The following is a 9,387-nucleotide window of genomic DNA, read 5'->3' as shown; positions in this document are numbered from 1 at the left end:
TATTGTTATGCCCATAGATTAATATGTTTCTCAGCTCTCCTCAGAGAATATGCTTTTTGCAGTAGACGGTGCTTGGTTCAGAAACCTACAAGTGGATGAAGTGCAGCGAGTAAGAGGCTGAAGAGTGCTCGGCTCTGAATAAGACAGCCGTACATAGCACACCGTTGCTTCGAAGGCTCCGGGATCACCGTGGAAGAAGGTATGGAGAGAACAGAAGAGCCGGAGTCAGTGGGTGACTACCGGAAGTGGCGTCGTCTGGACACACAGCGCAGCTGCACCGGAACTCACAGCAGTGGTAACAGCACACTCAAGGCCTGTGCGAGTTCACACCAGACCAGATCCCAGAAAAGAGAAGGGAGGCGGGCGTGCCAGCTCCTCTGCCCCAGGAGCCATGGTTACTGACAGTGCTAGGAGAGGCCGGTCAGTTTAAGAGTGTAACCCCGGACAAGTCAACCATGCTCCAAGGGAGAGCCATACATCCAAGAGTGTGTAAGCAATGCAAACCGGACTTTATAGCTTTTAAAATTATAATATGACCACATAGTTTCCTGTTTTCTCTTTCCTCCCTCCAACTCCTACCATGTACCCCTCCCTATCTCAAATACATGGCCTCATTTTCTTTATATATGTATTCTTTATTTATGTATATATACATATGTATATAGTACATAGTTAATTTTTTATATTTTTCCCTAAATATATAAATGCAATTTTCTTAGTTGCTATAATGTTACTTGCTATGAATATGATTTCAGGGCTTGGTGCTGCATAACCAACTGGTGGACTCTTCCCCGGGGAAGTCAATTTTCTCCTGCTCTCAGCAGCCCTTAGTTCCTTGTAGTTCTCAGTCTAAGACTGGGCTCCATGAGATTTCCACCGTCCATGTTAGGATGTTTGCTGGTGTCACCCCTGTTCAGGTCTGACTTAGGCAGCTGTGTTGAGTCTTCATGGGTGTAGCTTCTCTGGCGTTTCTAGAATCTCACAGGATGTTATCCTGATCTCTGACCCTTACAGATCTCTCTGTCCCCAGCTTTCTGTAGTGTTTCCTGAACTTTGAGTGTAGGAGTTATATTATAAACAGAACCAGTTGGGCCTGGCGCTTCATGATTCCTTGATGTCTGCATTTGTTGTGGGTTTTGGTAATTGTCGCTGTCTGTTTCAGAGAGAAGATTTTTGTTGTTTCTGCTGTTTCTGTTTTGTTGTTGTTGAGGGAGTGAAAGTTATACTAACCTGTGGGTGTACAGCTAGATATTTAGAATACAGTACCACCTCTGGAAGGCAACCGGGGCCCCCAGTGAATCACCTGGACTGTTGGGGGAGTCTCTTGTACTCTCCTGGCTGAGAAGCTGTAAGGATCTTCTCATGCCTCATATTGGCACCTCATATTGTTAGGTATCATTGCCAGCTCAGATGGGAAACTTTCATTGAAAAGATGTATGTCTATATATGCACATAAACTTAAAAGTATTATATGTAATTTCAGGTAAATAATACTATGATTCCTTATGACCTTTTTAGACATCCTTACTGTTATTTTACCTTCTTTCCTCCACTTCTGTGTTGCTCCCCTCTCCATTTTCCCCGTTTCCCTCTTCAAATTACTTTTACTCTGTTAAGAAGACTCAAAGTACGGTGGGTAGGAAAGGGGAGGTGGACCTGAGAGGAGTTGGGGGGGTAGTAAATATAATCAAAACACATTGAACAAAATTTTCAAAGAGCTGATAAAGTTTTTATTTTAGAGAGAGACTTAAAGAAGATAGAATATACTTCTCTTAAATAACATGAAGTTGGGGAGCTGATAGTCTAGACCCAGTACAGTAGCAATATGGTGTTAATAGTATTCAAGCCCTCCATGTGTGTGCATTTATGTGTTTTTGTGTGAATTCACAGTGTGTGCAGGTGTGCTTTTCCATATGTGCACAGAGTTGATGTCCAGTGTCTCCTTCATCACTCCCCACCATAGTTTTTGACTCAGGAACTCACACGCCACCTGGAACTCACTGCTTTGGCTAGACTGGCTGGTTAGAGGGCCTGCAGCTGGGTATCTCCTCCTTGTCCCCAAAGCTGGGAGGACAGATGTGCGCTGTAATCCTTTTCAGTTTTTTACTTTTTGTTTGTTTGTTTTCTGGAAATCCAAATTCAGGTTCTCATGTTTGCACAGCCAGCCCTTTACTCATGGAGCCCTTCTGCAGGTCCCCAAACTTATTATTATTATTTTTTTTAATGTCAACCTGTTTAGCTTGTGGTTTCCACCGTCACGATTATTGTGCCTTTAACCACCATGCCCACCACAGAGGTAGAAGGAAGAAAGGAAGGATGAGCACATACTTCTTGTAATATGCCACTTTAAAATACCTACTTGCATTTCTTTTTCCCCAGCACTTCAGCTTGATATGACAAATCCTAAGTAAAAGACAGAAGACTACTTAAATATAATTTTCAGGCTTGGCACTTAGCTTAGATTGTGGATGTGAATATATTTGTGTACCTTTGTACATGCATGTGATGGCCAGAGGGCAAGCCATGGGAACTCTGCGTTGGTGGCAAGGTCCTGTACCAGGTGAACCATCTCACTAGCCCTTTAGCTTTAGGTTAATGTTCCCTTAGCAAGATAAATGAGAATTAAGGGTACTAGATAGGCAAGTAGCTATCTATGTCATAACTTTCTAAGCATAGAATATTAAAAGTTTTTTTTCCAGCTCTAAATTATGTGTTGGATAGAGCTCTAGATGTATCCACATTCTTAGGGTGACTTTTTTTTTTTTTTTAAATCAATTCCAAGGGAGGTCAAGACCACTTATAGACACTTTCCCATGCTGGGAAGATAACTTGGGTAAAGGAGAGATAACAATCATTTTAAAAGGGATGCCTATGAAGGAAGCCATAATTAAGTGCATCACAATGACAGTAGTGGGCAGAGAGATGGGATTATAAATTGTTAGCATGCGTGGTGTTGGAGATGGAATTCTGGGCCTTGCAATGTGGTAGACAAACACAGTATCTACACCTCTATCCTTGAATCATACCTTCTAATTTTTTGTTGTGTGCTTGCATTACTTTAAACCTCTATTAAAAAGTAGATGATTCCTACTGAGTTCCTTTCTCCCATGTTAGGCCTTCTTCGTAGAGGGAGGCATTTGGCCTAACAGCTTACTTACAGTAAGACATATGCCCAGTGCACAAATGAGGCCAAAAGGCCACCAAACGTGTTAGGAAACAAACGAGAGCATGTGAGATTTGCACTTGCATAAACACATTCTGTGTGTACTATCGATCTCCATGTCATAGGGGAACTGTAATGAGCTGGCAGAAGCTCTCAGGAGGGAAAATTAGAAGATGAGAAAGCTGTTCTCCGAGGACCACTGAAGAGCAAGCAGCATGGCAGATCTGCAGACACATAGGGGTTCTAGGCCTGTGCACCTCTGCCTCTACCCAGGCTGTGCTGTCCTGGGGAAGGCAACCAATTTCATTTTCTTATTAAGATAAATAAAGGAAAAAGATCATATTCTGGCTACTTTCTTTTGTTTTGTTTGGTCAGCTCGACACAAGTTAGAACCATCTGAGAGAGGAAGAAACCTCAGTTGAGAAAATGCCTTTATGAGATCGGGCTGCATACTAGCCTATAGGGCATTTTAAAAATTAGTGATTGATGTGTGAGTGCCCACCCCTTGGTGGGCGGAGCTACCCTTGAGCTGGTGGTCCTGGGTGGTGCTATAAGAAAGCAGGCCAAGCTAATCAGTAAGCATCACCCCTCCATGGCCTCAGCATCAGCTCCTGCCTCCAGGTTTCTGCCCTCACTTCCCTTTAGTGATGACTGGTACCTGGAAGTGTATGTCAAAATAAACCCCTTCCTCCTGAAGTTGCTCTTGGCCATGGTGTTTTATCACAGCAATAGAAGCCCTAAGGCAGATGGTAATCAAAATCTTTTGCAATATAAGTAGTAGGTTCATGCTGTTTTTAAAACTAGATTTCAATCTTACGATTTTATTAATAAAGACCTGGGAGTCCGATGCTGGGGTGAAAACCTGCTAGCTCAGAGCAGTAGAGGGTCAATCAGCTGACTTTCCTCCTTAGCGGGCATCTCAAAGAACCTTCCCTTCTGCTATCCAATCTGAAAAGTATCGACAAACTCAAAGTTCCTCCCTACCACTTCCTGTGCATTTCCCTTTTATCAGACTCCCTCTAACTCTCTATGCTTACTTCCTGTCAACTAATTGCTGGCTCCACCTTGACCCAAGTTTGATTTTATTTAATTAATGCAATCTTGGCATTCACAGTGTGATCAAATATTTTTCAACAGTTTCATGCCTGTAATTGTCGACATCAGAGGAGACTGTGAAATGATTTGAGAAGGAAGAGTGAAGGATGGTGGAAGTGGACAAGTGGCCTATTATGAAGGGGTTTCACAAGAATGAAAACCCTTGGGAGAGGACCAGGAAAGCAAAGGAGTCATTTGGGGGTGATTTCTATGTGGCAGCACATAAAATCCTCTGAAACAGAATTTTTTAGATTTATTTATTTTATGTTATGTGCATGAGTGTTTTGCTTGTATACATGTTTATGCGCCACATACATGCCTGGTACCCACAGTGGTCAGGAAGGCATTGGATCTCCTGGAACTGGAATTATGGATGTTTATAAGCTGACATGTCAGTGCTGGGAATCAAACCTGGGTCTTCTTCAAGAGCAAGCGTTCTTAACCACTGACCCATTTCCAATTCCCCCATGTGGAGTCCTTTAAATTGTAGGATTTTTCCAGCGGATGAATTGAACCCCATTGTTGCATTTAACATGCGGATTAAAATTCCAGCAACCAGCAACGATGCTTTGTGTGCATCTGTTTATATCCATCCAATTAAAAAGCCTAAAATGGGAGCCGCTCCTATAATCACCCAAGTCAATGGAATGCGCCGGTTCCCATTAGGAAGGTTTTAATGAATACATCAGTTCTACCGTTCTCCTAGCCTTTCAGACACCGTCTAATATCTGTCCCTCCGGCTCCTGGTTCTTTTCTTTTTAACTCCCCACAAACCTTTGCTTCTTTTAATTTCAGAACCTCCAGCGATCTATTTATTGGTCTTCAATTGAAAAAGTATGCGTGCACTTTTTATTGCAACATTAAGAGTTTGCATCTCCCTCTGTGTGTGCACGCACATTTTCATGTGCATGCTATAGTTCTTCTAAAATACTTTCTTGGAGAATGTCTTGTAATCTAATAGGCTCCCCTAATGAGATTGTTTTTCAAATGCAAATAAAGCCCCAAATTCTGCAGCAGAGCTGAGTTTCTCTCCTTGGGCGGCTCGCACACTCAATACATTCCAGTAACCGCTCCTCTTTGAGCAGAGCCCTGCTGCTCTTTCTGCCCCCAGCAACTCCAGAAGAGTGAGATGCGTAAGGTCTGTTTCCTGGGTTGATGTCAAGGAGTCAAGGAGTAGGATGTTAAGGAAGGGGAAGAACCGTGGAACTTCAGCCCAGTTCAGGCTCTTCTCTGTAATGGGGCTTCCCTACAGCCTCTAGTTCAGTCCCCTTAAGCCTCAGCTTTAGATTTCTTGGATAAACTTCGGTATCCTAAAGTCTCTGGGCCAGGTTCTTGTTTCCATTCCCAGCAAATGGCACTGATGTCTTTCTGTACAAGTTAGCTTCTTCCTCCCCTCCCCCACCAAGAAAACCCCTGTCTTTCCGGCTGCCTTCCCTCATCTGAGCCACTACCTTCAGGAGGAGAGACAAGAAACACGTTCTTTTCAGAATCTAGCAAACTCCTCAGATGTACTGAGAAGTCAGGTGTGGTGCACACAGCTGTGGTCCCAGTATTTTGGAGGCTGAGGCAGGAGGATTGTGAGCCTGAGGTCAGCCTGTCGTGAATAGTGAGACCTTGTTATCAACAAAATACAACACGAATTCTGGGGGACGTTTTCTGTGAGTGGGCCCGATTGAGCCTGGGTCTCCAGCTCTTACTTTTGCTGCCTAATTTACTGGCACCTGGAAGCCACCTTTCTGTTCACTCATGGCTGGCAGTTCTCTTGCCTTCTTCAATCTCTGTCCACATGACTTGGGGGGGGGGGCGGGCTAGGCTAGGTTTTGCATTAACCTGTCTTGTGGTTTCTTTTGCAATGTGAGCAGCTGCGGGAATGTGCTGAATGGACCTTCTCCATGCAGGTTCTAGGAGCGCTGTGACTGTCACCAGGTGCTAGTGCCTTTCCTGTTGCCTTAGCTCTCTCGCCACGCTCACACTTCTTGGCGTCAGTTCCAATCTCACTGTTGAGCAGAGGAGAGAGAAGAGGTATCCCTGTGCCTGGCCATGTCTGCCCAGTTTGGGGTTCCTCTATGGGCATTGCTCCCTAGACCTTGAACTGATCAAGACTTAGAAGGGGAGGAATGATGCTTGGAAAGGAAGATTCCTGGTGATTTCTAGGCTGCCCACTACTCTGAGGAGGAATTGATGTGGAGGCCACCTCCCTTTCCCAGTGTCTGAGGAGGTCACCTTCCTTCCTCTGTGTCTGAAGAGGTCACCTCCTTTCCCCTGTGTCTGAGGAGGTTCGGCGGGTCCTCTGGGGATACAGCATTCTCTGACCACCTCCCTTCCCCTGTGTCTGAGGAGGCCACCTCCCTTCCCCTGTGTCTGAGGAGGCCACCTCCCTTCCCCTGTGTCTGAGGAGGTATGGCAGGTCCTCTGAAGAGACTTTCTGTTCAGGCTGCAAATAGAACGGAATAGACCTGAAAGCCAACCATTCGCTTCTTGCTTCAGTTGTGGGACACTGAAGGCATCCAGAAGGGAATATTTTATTAGAGCTATAAGGAATTTTTATTTCCTTATATATAAGGAATATTTTATTAGACTATAAGGAAAGAATCCATTTATTTGGCTTGAGAAGGAAGTTGAGATCTAGAGAAGTAAAGCAAACTTAGATATTAACCATGTTTTGGTCATTGTGTTGCTATAGCAAAGTACCTGGGGCTGTTGTTTCATAAAGAAAAGAGGTTAATTTAGTTCTATTTCTGGAAATCCAAGAACACAGAATCAGCGTCTCCTTGGCTCTGGTAAGGACCTTTCAGCTACAGCTCAATGTAGTTAACGTCATAACGGTGGGAGCATGTACAAGATGGAGTGATTTTGCCGTAAGAGAGGAGGCCTGAAGAGATAAGGGAGGGTCCAGGCTCTCTTGTTAAAGAACCCACACCTGCAGGAACTCACCATCTTTACTTGACCTCCAATCATACTTTCTGAGCCCTGGGGCACCATGACCTAATTATGCCCCCTTCCCATCCCTTCCTCCCCCACCTCCACTAATCCTCACCTCCCAAAGTCTCCTCCTTTTCAATAACTACCCCCCTGGAGACCAAGCTCTAAGCTGGTAAATCCTGGGAGAGCAGCCTGCAGCACCCTGGCTGCAGATCTTATGTCTATCCCTGACTCCTAGCCTGCAGAACCAGGATCTCCACTGTGCATCAGAGCAATAAAGGCGAACCTGGACTCGGTTTGCGGGGATGTGCCCCTGGGGGAAAAGAACGGGCCATGGGATATGTGGGTATTTCTCTAGTGGTGCGCAGCAAACACTGATTTCCCAGGCAGGCCCCAGGTCCTGGCAATCAGCTACCTTCGTTGGAAAGGGAAGCATAATTGCTCGGAGATGGAGTTTCCTAATCTAGTTTGGATCTTATTGTTGGATAGTCTGATCAAATTTGAGTTCCCCTGGATGACTTTCTCTCATTCTTAGCCTAAAGCAATTACTGCTTCCTTCCAAGGATGGCTGACCACTGTCCTGCTATTATCTTTCTTGGAATATTTGTGCCTTCCAGGTATTTTCATCTTGTAAGTAAAGTCAGGAGACAAAAATAGGCATAACTCCTGATAAAGGTCACCCCACCTCAAGATTAGTGCCACGTGCTCTTCATTAACAAGGGTCAGATCAATTCTTAGGCCTGGAAAGGCGGGCCAGGCAGCCCCAGTTCCCTCCCAGCTGCAGGTCCTTCCTGGTATCTGTCAACCTGCCAGAAGCCAGTGCCCATTGTTATCCTGGATGGCAGAGGGTGGTCCTGCTGGGTTTGGAGAGGGTCAGGGCACAAGACCAGGCAAGATGAGAGGCCACAGAGAAGAAATAAAGAAAAAAAATATTCCGAAGACGTGCTCCAACACCGTGTGGAGCTCATACAGGCTGAGGCCTGGCAAGACAGTGAAAGAGCCTTGGTCAAGGTCACAGCGGGAGGACAGTCTCCAGCTGGAAACTGAAATCAATTCCTCTTCCCTTTCAGTCTGGCCGCAGCATCTGGTAGGTGCTGAGGAAGACAGAAGACTGAGGTCAGCCGCTGCAGCAGCCTGGAAGGCCGCAGGGCCACAGGCCCAGCTAGGGTTGACCCAGAAAAGAGGTGCACCCCTATACTTTCTTTGGCCACTGGATCTTTGGGGATAGTAGCTGAGCCGGCCCAGGGCCTACTTCAGTCATGGTGGGAATCTCTATTCTTACAAGTCCCTGATCTCATGATTTAAAAAACAACCATATGTCATCTATAAAAGTAGCTAAAGCCATGTTCTGATGAGGGTGGGGCCGACCGGGAGCCTCTCTGTTGTCACTTAGCATTCTTGGCAGGGAAGCTGCGGCACTTCTTGCCAGCCTGTTCCTGCCAGAGAAGGTTGCAAGGATTTTGGATCGATGAGACACAGGAGCAGGGAGGTGGGAACACAGGGAAACTGAAGTTCTTTTTCTCTCTTTTCTGCTCCACTGCTTTGTGGCGAGCACAAAGAGGACTGTGATTTAAGGAAGGAGGAGGGCTTGCGGGAAAACAGCATCCAGGGGGGAAAACTATCACACAGTGACTATTTATCATTTTAGAGGGGAAAGAAAACCTGTCTTTAAAGACTGTCAATGTCAAAGACATTTTTCCCCTAGAATTATAGACTTTATGTTGCTCCGTAAGTGACAAATCCGTTAGGAAAGGGACCTATCTGAGTCCATTTTCTGCTGCTGTAACGAAGCACCCAAGTTTATATCTTTATAAAGAATAGAAGCTTTTTGGCTTATGAAATGGAAGCTGGGCAGTCCACAATAATGTTTTAGTGCCCTTTTAGCAGGTGATGAGGCCCGATGAGCTGTGTCAGAGCGTCGTGGAAGCCATCACATTCCTGGACCCTCGGCCTGCTGGCTGAGGTCTTTCTCACTACAAGCCGCTGACGTCATCCTGGGAACCCTACACGAAGGACCTCATTTTATGCCTTTTCTCTAAACACCATTAACGTGAGTTTGAGGACTGCCATTTCCAATATAGGCATGAACTTTTGAGGGCTGCATTCAAAACATCACAGGAAGCCGGTCTGACGAGCTCTATTACGTCAAAGCAGAAGAAAGGATATGGTGGAGGCTGAGAGTTAACACACAGTTATTGGGGTCATGT

Source organism: Alexandromys fortis, unplaced genomic scaffold, assembly GCF_014885135.2.
Source record: "Alexandromys fortis isolate MF-2015 unplaced genomic scaffold, M_Fortis_MF-2015_v1.1 scaffold_4, whole genome shotgun sequence".
NCBI lineage: Eukaryota > Metazoa > Chordata > Mammalia > Rodentia > Cricetidae > Alexandromys > Alexandromys fortis.
This window is presented reverse-complemented; position numbering follows the sequence as displayed.